Below are 12,966 nucleotides of genomic sequence, written 5' to 3' on the forward strand. Positions count from 1 at the left end.
CAGTTATTAGGCCTATCACTTGAGCCTGTAGTATTTCAAGGCGAAGCACTATTCATTTAATTTCATCAGTGATGCCCTAGCCTGTAAAATGCATACAATTCTACATGTAACTGTAGGCCTAAAACAAACGTGTAGTACATTTACATTTTAGTCATTCTTATCCAGAGCGACTTACAGTTAGTGAGTGCATACATTTTCATACTGGCCCCCCGTGGGAAACGAACCCACAACCCTGGCGTTGCAAGCGCCATGCTCTACCAACTGAGCTACAGGGGACAGTGTAGTAGACTAAGTTCAGTCCATTTATCTCTTTGTTGCGCTCAATACGGAAGTGGTCTGACGAAGCAGACGCGAGGTTACAAGACTGTTTTACAGACTGGGACATGTGCCGTGATTCATTTGATAACATTGAGGAGTTTCCCACAACAGTCAAGGGCTTCATCAATAAATGCATAGACAATGTCACCCCCACAGTGACTATAAGAACGTATCCCAACCAAAAACCATGGATTACAAGCATCATCCGCGCTGGGCTAAAGGCTAAAATGCCCCGTGTACTAGCACGCGGTGCCGCGCGGTGAAACGTCGCTTCCCATTCGTTTTCAATGGAAGGGACGCGAGGACCTTTGGGTGGTGCGAACGTGGCGTGGGAGGCGGTGAAAAAGTTAAGCATTTCCCAACTTTATGGAAATCACCAGCGGCGACCGCTGGGCGATTACCAATCATATCGAGTGGTTCCCATGACGAATTTGATGCTATGCGACCCCATCGCTGGTGACTTTCTTCAGCAAAGATGGCTGACAAAAATAATAGGATGGAAGCAAATGTAAGTAATTATAAAGTCAGAACGAGTCTTGCAACAAATGTACAGTTGAGAGGAATATGTTAGTTAATTTAGAGACAAACGATTATGAATATTTCTTTGTCATAAAGTTAATTTACGAAAATCACTATTTACCCAGCTAGCTGACTAACTAACATTATCCAGCTAGCTAGCTAGCTTTATGGGTGTTGTGACATTACATTTACATTTAAGTCATTTAGCAGACGCTCTTATCCAGAGCGACTTACAAATTGGTGCATTCACCCTATAGTCAGTGGGTTAACCACTTTACAATATTTTTTGTTGTTTTTTTTGTGGGGGCGGGGGTAGAAGGATTACTTCATCCTATCCCAGGTATTCCTTAAAGAGGTGGGGTTTCAAATGTCTCCGGAAGGTGGTGAGTGACTCCGCTGTCCTGGCGTCGTGAGGGAGCTTGTTCCACCATTGGGGTGCCAGAGCAGCGAACAGTTTTGACTGGGCTGAGCGGGAACTATGCTTCCGCAGAGGAAGGGAGCCAGCAGGCCAGAGGTGGATGAACGCAATGCCCTCGTTTGGGTGTAGGGACTGATCAGAGCCTGAAGGTACGGAGGTGCCGTTCCCTCACTGCTCCATAGGCAAGCACCATGGTCTTGTAACGGATGCGAGCTTCAACTGGGAAGCCAGTGGAGTGTGCGGAGGAGGGGGTGACGTGAGAGAACTTGGGAAGGTTGAACACCAGACGGGCTGCGGCATTCTGGATGAGTTGTAGGGGTTTAATGGCACAGGCAGGGAGCCCAGCCAACAGCGAGTTGCAGTAATCCAGACGGGAGATGACAAGTGCCTGGATTAGGACCTGTGCCGCTTCCTGTAAGGCAGGGTCATACTCTCCGAATGTTGTAGAGCATGAACCTGCAGGATCGGGTCACCGCCTTGATGTTAGCGGAGAACGACAGGGTGTTGTCCAGGGTCACGCCAAGGCTCTTCGCACTCTGGGAGGAGGACACAACGGAGTTGTCAACCGTGATGGCGAGATCATGGAACGGGCAGTCCTTCCCCGGGAGGAAGAGCAGCTCCGTCTTGCCAGGGTTCAGCTTGAGGTGGTGATCCGTCATCCATACTGATATGTCGGCCAGACATGCAGAGATGCGATTCGCCACCTGGTTATCAGAAGGGGGAAAGGAGAAGATTAGTTGTGTATCGTCAGCGTAGCAATGATAGGAGAGGCCAGTGTGAGGATATGACAGAGCCAAGTGACTTGGTGTATAGGGAGAAAAGGAGAGGGCCTAGAACTGAGCCCTGGGGGACACCAGTGGTGAGAGCACGTGGTGCGGAGACAGATTCTCGCCACGCCACTTGGTAGGAGCGACCGGTCAGGTAGGACGCAATCCAGGAGTGAGCCGCGCCGGAGATGCCCAGCTCGGAGAGGGTGGAGAGGAGGATCTGATGGTTCACAGTATCAAAGGCAGCAGACAGGTCTAGAAGGACAAGAGCAGAGGAGAGAGAGTTAGCTTTAGCAGTGCGGAGAGCCTCCGTGACACAGAGAAGAGCAGTCTCAGTTGAATGACCAGTCCTGAAACCTGACTGGTTTGGATCAAGAAGGTCATTCTGAGAGAGATAGCAAGAGAGTTGGCTAAAGACAGCACGCTCAATAGTTTTGTAAAGAAAAGAAAGAAGGGATACTGGTCTGTAGTTGTTGACATCAGTGGGATCGAGTGTTGGTTTTTTGAGAAGGGGTGCAACTCTCGCTCTCTTGAAGACGGAAGGGACATGGCCAGCAGTCAAGGATGAGTTGATCAGCGAGGTGAGGTAGGGGAGAAGGTCACCGGAGATGGTCTGGAGAAGAGAGGAGGGGATGGGGTCAAGCGGGCAGGTTGTTGGGCGGCCTGCAGTCACTAGTCGCAAGATTTTATCTGGAGAGAGAGGGGAGAAAGAAGTCAAAGCATAGGGTAGGGCAGTGTGAGCAGGACCAGCAGTGTCATTAGACTTAACAAACGAGGATCGGATGTCGTCAACCTTCTTTTCAAAGTGGTTGACGAAGTCATCCACAGAGAGGGAGGAGGGGGGGAGTGGGGGGAGGATTCAGCAGTGAGGAGAATGTGGCAAAGAGCTTCCTAGGGTTAGAGGCAGATGCTTGGAATTTAGAGTGGTAGAAAGTGGCCTTAGCAGCAGAAACAGATGAAGAAAATGTAGAGAGGAGGGGAGTGAAAAGATGCCAGGTCGGCAGGGAGTTTAGTTTTCTTCCATTTCCGCTCCGCTGCCCGGAGCTCTGTTCTGTGAGCTCGCAATGAGTCATCAAGCCACGGAGCTGGAGGGGGAGGACCGAGCCGGCCGGGAGGATAGGGGACACAGGGAGTCAAAGGATGCAGAAAGGGAGGAGAGGAGGGTTGAGGAGGCAGAGTCAGGAGATTGGAGGGAGAAGGATTGAGCAGAGGGAAGAGATGATAGGATGGAAGAGGAGAGAGTAGTGGGAGAGAGAGAGCGAAGGTTGCGGCGGCGCGTTACCATCTGTGTAGGGGCAGAGTGAGTAGTGTTGGAGGAGAGCGAGAGAGAAAAGGATACAAAGTAGTGGTCGGAGACATGGAGGGGAGTTGCAGTGAGATTAGTAGAAGAGCAACATCTAGTAAAGATGAAGTCAAGCGTATTGCCTGCCTTGTGAGTAGGGGGGACGGTGAGAGGGTGAGGTCAAAAGAGGAGAGGAGTGGAAAGAAGGAGGCAGAGAGAAATGAGTCAAATGTAGACGTAGGGAGGTTGAAATCCCCCAAAACTGTGAAGGGTGAGCCATCCTCAGGAAAGGAACTTATCAAGGCGTCAAGCTCATTGATGAACTCTCCAAGGGAACCTGGAGGGCGATAGATGACAAGGATATTATGCTTAAATGGGCTAGTGACTGTGACAGCGTGGAATTCAAATGAGGAGATAGACAGATGGGTTAGGGGAAAAATTGAGAATGACCACTTGGGAGAGATGAGGATTCCTGTGCCACCACCCCTCTGACCAGATGCTCTCGGGGTATGCGAGAACACATGGTCAGACGAGGAGAGAGCAGTAGGAGTAGCAGTGTTTTCAGTGGTAATCCATGTTTCCGTCAGCGCCAGGAAGTCGAGGTCAGCCTTGTTGTCAGCCTTGTTGGCGGCAGAACGGCAGTTCCAGAGGCTGCCTGAGACCTGGAACTCCAGGTGTGTGGTGCGTGCAGGGACCACCAGGTTAGAGAGGCAGCAGCCACGCGGTGTGAGGCGTTTGTGTAGCCTGTGCGGAGAGGAGAGAACAGGGATAGGCAGAGGCATAGTTGACAGGCTGCAGCAGATGGCTACAATAATGCAGAGGAGATCGGAATGAAATGAACTAAACATCTGGGAAAGGAGAGAGCAGGCCTCCCTCACCAAAAAAATATAACTCTCCCATGAGTATGACATTGTAATTCGTGTTGTTTAATGTTTTAGCGACTCCTGAGAAAACCAGCAAACCAGGCTGTCGTCTTGTGAAACAGTGGATGTAAAGAATGTAGCTAGATAAAGCATTTACTGCAAATTGAATGATGATATTTCCCATGCAATGCAGCTGAAGTAACGTAGCTAGCTAACTATTTTCTTGCTTATTGTGTAGTGGAGTATAAAAATACCCGTATGCCTATGAATGTGTAGCTAGCTATGTAGTCGATCTGTGTATGGACCCTAAAACGTTTGGTATAAATATTAGTTCAGAACCTAGCTATGAACCTCAGCTATCATAGCCTGTTGTATCGACTTCAAAACAGTCTGAATGGCATTAATGAAGCCTATGGATTGAGTATAATATAATATAACTTTATTGTGCCAAGGCTGCAAATCCTATATACATGTAGTTATTACCAAGCATGAGATCCCCACATTGTAGCCTGTACATTGAATATATTCACTGATCATGTACTTTACCTTGGCAAATAAAGGTGTGGTTCATTATCCAAATAAAGGTGTGGTTCATTATCCAAGTGTTATAAATACATAACACATGCATTATAAATATAATTGTAATAATATATTCTAAATACAAGTTCAATCTGTACTTCAATGCACATCTGGTGTGCATTATAAAAATAGAGGAAAAAGAGGAGGTGGGTAGAGAGGTGTAAGAAATCGTGTAAAAGACAGAAAGGGAAAGAGGTAAGAACAGAGGAGCAGGGGAGACAGCATATGATTAATGAATTACAGTGCTACCCTAATATTCTTTCAGTTCATCACAATTACATAATAATAGTGTCTCTAGTGGTGTCTCCTAACAGCCTTGGGCCCCCAGTTGGCCCGAAAGTTATCTTAACAGCGGGTGAGATGGTGATGACGGGACTGGGGGTTGGCACCATCTCTCACATCAAACATACCTCCAGACAAGAGACAGATGGAGAGAGAGATAGCGTGATTAAGCCTTGTGTTTTTTTTATTCTAACTGTCAGTCATCATAATCATCAGGAGGTGAAATGCAAAACTGACCTTGTATCATTAACTCTGGAACTACTACATCTCTATCTGTATTTGAATGTAAAGCATCTCTATAATAATACTTCCTGTTGACACGACCAAGTGACCTCTCACCTCTGATCATGCTGTGCCCTCTGTGTCAGCCAGTTCAGTTGCGGGAGGGGTTTACCGACACAGCTGATATAACCTAGAGGATTTAGGGAGAAGGGGGAGAGGGATGAAGTGAAGGAGAGAGACTGTTATTGAGAAAATAAGGTAGTTAAAGAGACAATGTTCAACAGGAATCTGTGTATGTGGTCTCACCTGGTGTCCACACTAAGTGGCTGCAGATTATTTTATTCTGAAAAACATGCAAAGACACATGAGGACAAACAATGTAGCGTAGTTATATGAATATAAATAATGAAGTGTCTTACTATTCTCCATGGTTGGTCCTCTTGCCTATTCTTTGAAGGTGGAAGGAGCCACAGTTCTACACCTGAGGCTGCTTACTGCACAACACAATCCATCAATCAGATTGATACACGAGTGTATTTAAGGAATACCTGGGATAGGATAAAGTAATCCTTCTACCGCCCCCTTACCCCACCCCAAAGAAAAAAAAAAAAAAAACATATTGTAAAGTGGTTATCCCACTGGCTATAAGGTGAATGCACCAATTTGTAAGTCGCTCTGGATAAGAGCGTCTGCTAAATGACGTAAATGTAAATGTGTAGGTGTGGGTTATAGGGTGTCTAATTGTTGTAAATGTTTTCAATATGGGTGACTCTTAAAATAGCTTGTTTTGTTTTTGTACAGACATCACCCTTACCTGAACAGCACCCTCACCTGAGAAGTAGAAATCAAAAGGAGAGAAACTGGGAATTGAATAACTGCAGTTGACATAGCTAAGTAAATGGAAGAATACTCTTATTGCAATGTGGATGGCTCTTAAAAGAGCATTTGGTTGTGCATAGTGTAGTCTATGGTGTTGCTAGGGAACAGCACACTCTTTGAAGAAGTAGGAGGTGAAGATCTCCAGTACATGGATTGCCTCCCGTGCTGCGTTGTTGGACCCCATCCTTGAAACATCCTGCAGAGCAGCAGACCTCTCCTCTGGCACACGGCGGCGAGCTGCAGATCCCCTCCTGGTCCTCGTGTCCATCCTCATTAAGTTATGCAGGACACAGGTAGCCTTCACACGCCTGAATTCCCCCAGGAGGCAGTCCCAGATGGCCCTGGTTACCCAACCTTGCAGTGCCCTACACGGTAACTGTAGGCAAGCATTTTGAAGGAATCTCCAGTTACAAGGTATCTAGGAATATGGAAGAATGTCATTATTACAACTTTTACATCACCAGGTCATTGTGGATTACTAAAGTATAATATTCCTTATAACAAATCATGATAACATTGGATAGATGGATGCATGTGTAGCATGTGACAATAGCCGGATCATATCAAGGATCACAAATGAATACATAAATACCACTTGAAGCTTGATGATTACTTTATAATTTGAATCAGCTGTGTAGTGCTAAGGCAAAAACAAAAATGTGCAACCCTTTGAGTCCCCAGGACCAGGACTGAGAACCACTGCTCTTCATTGGGACCTCTTCATCTGCATACAGGCTTTCACAGCTCTCTGTATCTGAGGACAGAAAACCTCACAAGAAACAGACTTCATTATACTCAAATTAGACCGCAATGAATATTATGTTACTATTATCTCCATCCTCACTTCTAGGGACTGGAACTACACAAAGTACCTGCCCTATCCAGAATAGCCTACTCTCTCACTTTGACAGTTGGGGCTGCATTCCTTTCACCCTCCTCCATGGCTGTTAGCTAGCTACCTACAAATGCATTTGTAGTTAGTTTTTTACAGTGATAAATACATCAAGATAGCTAGCTAATATGAAGTTAGGTAGCTGGTGATATTTAATTCACTTAGCTAGCTGTCTATACAGTATGTAAAGTTGGCTAGATAGCTAGCTAGCTACGTTAGCAGCTCATTTGAGTTAGCCTGCAGTGTAGCTAGTTAGCTAATAATACATTGTTTTTTTTACATTTTCAAAATGTATTTACTTACTTGAATAGGTTCTCCCAGCCATGTGGATGATTGGAAACAGGGCAGCAAAGTTTGTTTGTCACCAGAGCGTTTTAGAGCATATTACTATTTACCTGTGAATAAATTAATCAAATGGAGAATGGATTAAACTATTTAACCATTTAATAACCAGACCTTCATACAAACTTGCTATGCTGAATTATTGACGCACAATCAAACGTGCTGCTATATGCTGCCAGCACGTCTACAAGCGAGCCACTCTGGGCGGCCTAAGCGGTATGCTTAGGAAACCCTGCCATGAGCTGCCCAGCGACGCAGAACTCCTAAATGAGCTAAATGTCATTTATGCTCGCTTCGAGGAATATAACACTGTGCCTTGCGTGAAAGCACCTGCTTTTCCAGATGACTGTGGGATCTCGCTCTCCGTGGCCGATGTGAGCAAAACATTTAAACACTTTGTCATGACTGTCCTAGGAGGATCCAAATGGGACAGATCAAGTTTGCAGGGAGAGCTACTCTATCCAAACCATCCTACTAAGCTACTCTCATCACCCCACTGGGGAATCATCGACAGGTCTGGCTAGCCTATCTTCAAAGAACCAATCTTCCAGAACGAGTGAAAGGAAAATCCATTCTGTAATTCTGTTTAGGACTATATAACAAGTCATCGGACCTCGGACAACTACAGAGGGCCACAACAGTAGAAGACTTGTTGTAACTGTTGGACAATCAGAGCCTTAAGAGCGAGCCGCGAGAAGACCCAACCAACTCCCTTTCCAGGGCGGCCCGGTTCCGAGGGCTACACAGCGGCATCTCACGTAAATACGTTCATGATTTCTTACTCCAAGCGGGCGGCGGTTCATGTGCAAAGTATATGATTACTATGAGAGTAGTTTCTAAATGTACCAAAGTGTTGTGCCTCTGTCTCTCTCTCTCTCTACCTCTCCCTCTTTTGTAACAAGCAGTCATGTTGTTGTCAGTCCGCTAGGGACCTGTTGTTAATGTATTAAGTGTGTATGTTATCCTGTGTTACCATTTAGTTAGCTAGTAAATAAATAATTAAACCAATTTGTGTAGTATTGAATCATAAGGCAGGGTTTTTTGCAGATGCAAGGAGGATACGACGTTCAGAATGATATGATATAAGGTGATGATTAATAAGTTGACTGTTTATCGATGTGATAGGTATAGACCTTCTAGAGTTTAACTCTTTAAACAACAGCTCTCATGGTGCCCCAAATCCTAATGAGTTAATTGTTACATGATTAATTTAATCGGGTAACAATTAAACATAGTTAGTTAACTAGAGAAATAACAGTCATCAGATTAATGTTAAGTCACGTCACAACATATTGGTGCCCCCTGTGAGGAATCTTAAAACAAAATTAGCCCTTACTGTTGAATTAATTATAGACCAAAGAGCAGTAGGAAGGATTGTCTTTGAGTGGGGTGTGTGATTCTTTTTGACCCAGATACTAGAGATTGACTCTGGTGTTATATACCTGACAAAGGGTCAGAGTGTGTAGGGTGAATTACTAAATTTCCAGAGCTAAGGGCCAGCCGATTAAGGAAATTTGAGAAGATATATTCGTTTGGGCAAAGCGAAATATTATCTCTGTCTCTCGCTCTTCAACAGCGTGAGTAGATTTGGCCAGTGTTACATTTTCAGTGCTAGGACATTAGGGCCAGCCGATTTAAAGACATTTGAGAAGATATATTCGTTTGGCCGAAGCAAAGTTATTATCTCTCTGTCTCTCGCGCCTCAGGAGCGTGAGTAGACGCGGTGAATATTTATTTATGTTACCGCATGTTCCGGTAACATTGCTAGCAAGAAACGCCGATTGGGTTGAACGTGAGACGTTGTTAGTAAAACCCGTTCCCGAATTGAAGAGGACCTTTTGTGCTTGAAGTGAACATTCTGGTACAAGAACGGCTAGCCTTGCATTAGAAGCTAAGCTAACAGATAGAGAGTAGCCATTCTCCTGTGTTTCCAGCTGAAATCCCGCGCTTTGGGCGACGGAAGTCCCGCCTTTGCTGGAATCCCGTGTGGTTTCAGCTTTCAGGGGTAAGTGACCCCTTGTGGTGAAGAATCACAAGCATTTTTTGTGTGAATTATTAATTTTTCAATGTGAGGGCAAAACATCTTCTCACATCTGTAACAACTGGTTACACTTTATAATATCCAACAAATCTCAACTGATTGGATATCATTGTCTCATTCGATTAAACAAGGAAGTTAAATTGCCAAACAAACCTTTTTACCTTTTTACCAGGTTGATCACTCGGATAAGGACCAAATTAATTTGTTCCAACCAATGAGACATTTTAAACTTGTCAATCTTAACCTAGATAGTTAACAAACTAGGACTAACCTTGCCAGGTTAACAAACACGACCATTTCGAATCCCACTGTACTTTCTCCGCCATGCAATCTGGTTTCCGAGCTGGTCATGGGTGCACCTCAGCCACGCTCAAGGTCCTAAACGATATTATAACCGCGATCGATAAAAGACAGTACTGTGCAGCCGTCTTCATCGGCCTGGCCAAGGCTTTCGACTCTGTCAATCACCGCATTCTTATTGGCAGACTAAATAGCCTTGGTTTCTCAAATGACTGCCTCGCCTGGTTCACCAACTACTTCTCAGATAGAGTTCAATGTGTCAAATCGGAGGGCCTGTTGTCTGGACCTCTGGCAGTCTCTATGGGGGTGCCACAGGGTTAAATTCTCTGGCCGACTCTATTCTCTGTGTATATCAATGATATCGCTCTTGCTGCTGGTGACTCTCAGATCCACCTCTACGCAGATGACACCATTTTGTATACATCTGGCCCTTCATTGGACATTGTGTTAACAAACCTCCAAACGAGCTTCAATGCCATACAACACTCCTTCCGTAGCCTCCAACTGCTCTTAAACGCTAGTAAAACTAATTGCATGCTCTTCAATCGAACGCCGCTTGTACCCGCCCGCCCGACTAGAATCACTACTCTTGGCGGGTCTGACTTAAGGTTACCTAGGTGTCTGGTTAGACCGTAAACTCTCCTTCCAGACTCACATTAAGCATCTCCAATCCAAAGTTAAATCTAGAATCGGCTTCCTATTTCGCAACAAAGCCTCTTTCACTCATGCTGCCAAACATGCCCTCGTAAAACTGACTCTCCTACCGATCCTTGACTTTGGCGATGTCATTTACAAAATAGCCTCCAACACTCTACTCAGCAAATTGAATGTAGTCTATCACTGTGCCATCCGTTTTGTCACCAAAGCCCCATTTACTACCCACCATTGTGACCTGTACGCTCTCGTTGGCTGGCCCTCACTACATATTCGTCGCCAAACCCACTGGCTCCAGGTCATCTATAAATCACTGCTAGGCAAATCCCCGCCTTATCTTAGCTCATTGGTCACCATAGCAACACCCACCCATAGTATGCGCTCCAGCAGGTATATCTCACTGGTCATCCCCAAAGCCAACACCTCCTTTGGCCGCCATTCCTTCCAGTTCTCTGCTGCTAATGACTGGAACGAACTGCAAAAATCTCTGAAGCTGGAGACTCTTATCTCCCTCACTAACTTTAAGCATCAGTTGTCAGAGCTGCTTACCGATCACTGCACCTGTACACAGCCCATCTGTAATTAGCCCACTCAACTACCTCATCCCCATATTGTTATTTATTTTGCTCATTTGCACCCCAGTATCTCTATTTGCACATCTTCTGCACATCTATCACTCCAGTGTTAATACTAAATTGTAATTATCTTGCACTATGGCCTATTTATTGCCTTACCTCCATAACTTACTACATTTGCACACACTGTATATAGATTTTCTATTGTGTTATTGACTGTATGTTTTGTTTATCCCATGTGTAACTCTGTGTTGTTGTTGTTTTTATCGCACGGCTTTGCTTTATCTTGGCCAGGTCGCAGTTGTAAATGAGAACTTGTTCTCAACTGGCCTACCTGGTTAAATTAAGGTTAAATAAAAATAAATAAAAAGATACAGTGATGCTTTCAGGTTAATTAAAGTTTAATTCCCAGATAGCCTATACAGGTATGATTAATCATTAACATTGCTTAATCAATTAAATTTGCTTTTGCAAATTCATTCACCTCCAACTCCCACATTACTGATCCAGTATTGATGATTCAATAATGTCTATAAATAGATTTAAATCGTTTTTGCAGCTTCCAACGACTCAAAACCCAAACTTAAATTATTATTATTTTAAATAAAAATAATAATGAACAAGCTATCAGAGGGGGTGGCCCCCATTCCCCCGCTAATTAGTGAACCCTCACCCATAGAAAGATTGATTGCTGACCTCAGCAGTGATATAAACCCAAACTATGCCATAAGCGAAAAAATTGCAGAATTGCGATTAACGCCCTCCAAAATAAACCATCAGGCACAGGCCTTGTAAAGGTTCTCTCCAGTTTAGCCCTGATATATGGCCGCCAGCAGAGATTGACATCGGTCCAGTACCGCAGTGCACAGCAGAAGCACGAGCAAGAAACGGTTGACATGAAGGGACAGGTGGAGAGAACCGGGAAAACTAATGACAAAAGCCGAAAAATAAAAAATACTGCTAACCGAGGATGGCAAAAAAGTATGACGACGTACAAGCACAAACTCTTGACCAAAATTGTCTTCTACAGGAACTAAATCGTCTTCTACAGGAACAACTTGATTTAGCCAAAAATAAATAGAATGAAGTCCACTCCAAACTTGATAAATCTGACGAGTTATCTACAAACAGGGGCGCGCAACTTTGATAACATGTTCTAGTCTACATGCTGCAGACTAAAGACGATCAGTTAATGAACACAATGACCAAGTTGGATGACAAAACAGCGGAACTCATTGAAGTCGCTGACCAAATGAATGATGAGAGGACCCAGGTGAGAAAGATGGAAAAATGGATATCCAAGCAAGCGGAGGAAATCTCATCACTGAATCTCTCGCGCCGCACTCAAGACCTCTACCTGCAAACCATGACAAATAAGTATGAGGCCGAACGGAGCAAGTGCAACACTAACGTGTCTAAAATAAGTACACTTAGCGCCCAAGTGGACTCTGCTATGCAGCAGAATACCACCCTTAGGTACCATCTGGAGGAACTCCAGAACAGTCACGCGCTTCAGCATGACTACCCAACCAAGCATCCAAGCTTGCAACCGGAGCTCGGTACACAAAGGAGTGAAGATGACAGAAGGTTTCAGACTTTGCCTCTCTCAGGTGTCCCTCAGTCTTCTCCTCTTGGCGATTTGGCACAGTGTAATATGGAGCCTCCTAGCCAACAAAGCCAAAGGTTGGCTTCTCCTCTTGGCCTTTCGGTCCATACTTCCCCACAGGATGAAGCCAACCCTCTCTGCGCACTTGGCATGGAACGCCTTGACAAAATCATCAAAAACTTCCACACCTTTGACCCCGTTCCGTGGAATTGCCGGAGAACGGGTCCGCCGAAATTAACTCCATTAGCGAGGACGTAAACAATCAAATAACCCTGCTCTCACTCGAAACCCAATCCAGGGCCTGCTCGATCAAGAAACGAGCCCACAGGCTTTGACAATAGACTCTGATACAAATGTTGTAACATACGAGGTAAACAACATCGCAATAGCCAATTCCATTCAAATTCCAATGAGTCGATCTGTTATC

The sequence above is a fragment of the Coregonus clupeaformis genome, chromosome 30, assembly GCF_020615455.1.
Source record: "Coregonus clupeaformis isolate EN_2021a chromosome 30, ASM2061545v1, whole genome shotgun sequence".
In the NCBI taxonomy this organism is placed as follows: Eukaryota; Metazoa; Chordata; class Actinopteri; order Salmoniformes; family Salmonidae; genus Coregonus; species Coregonus clupeaformis.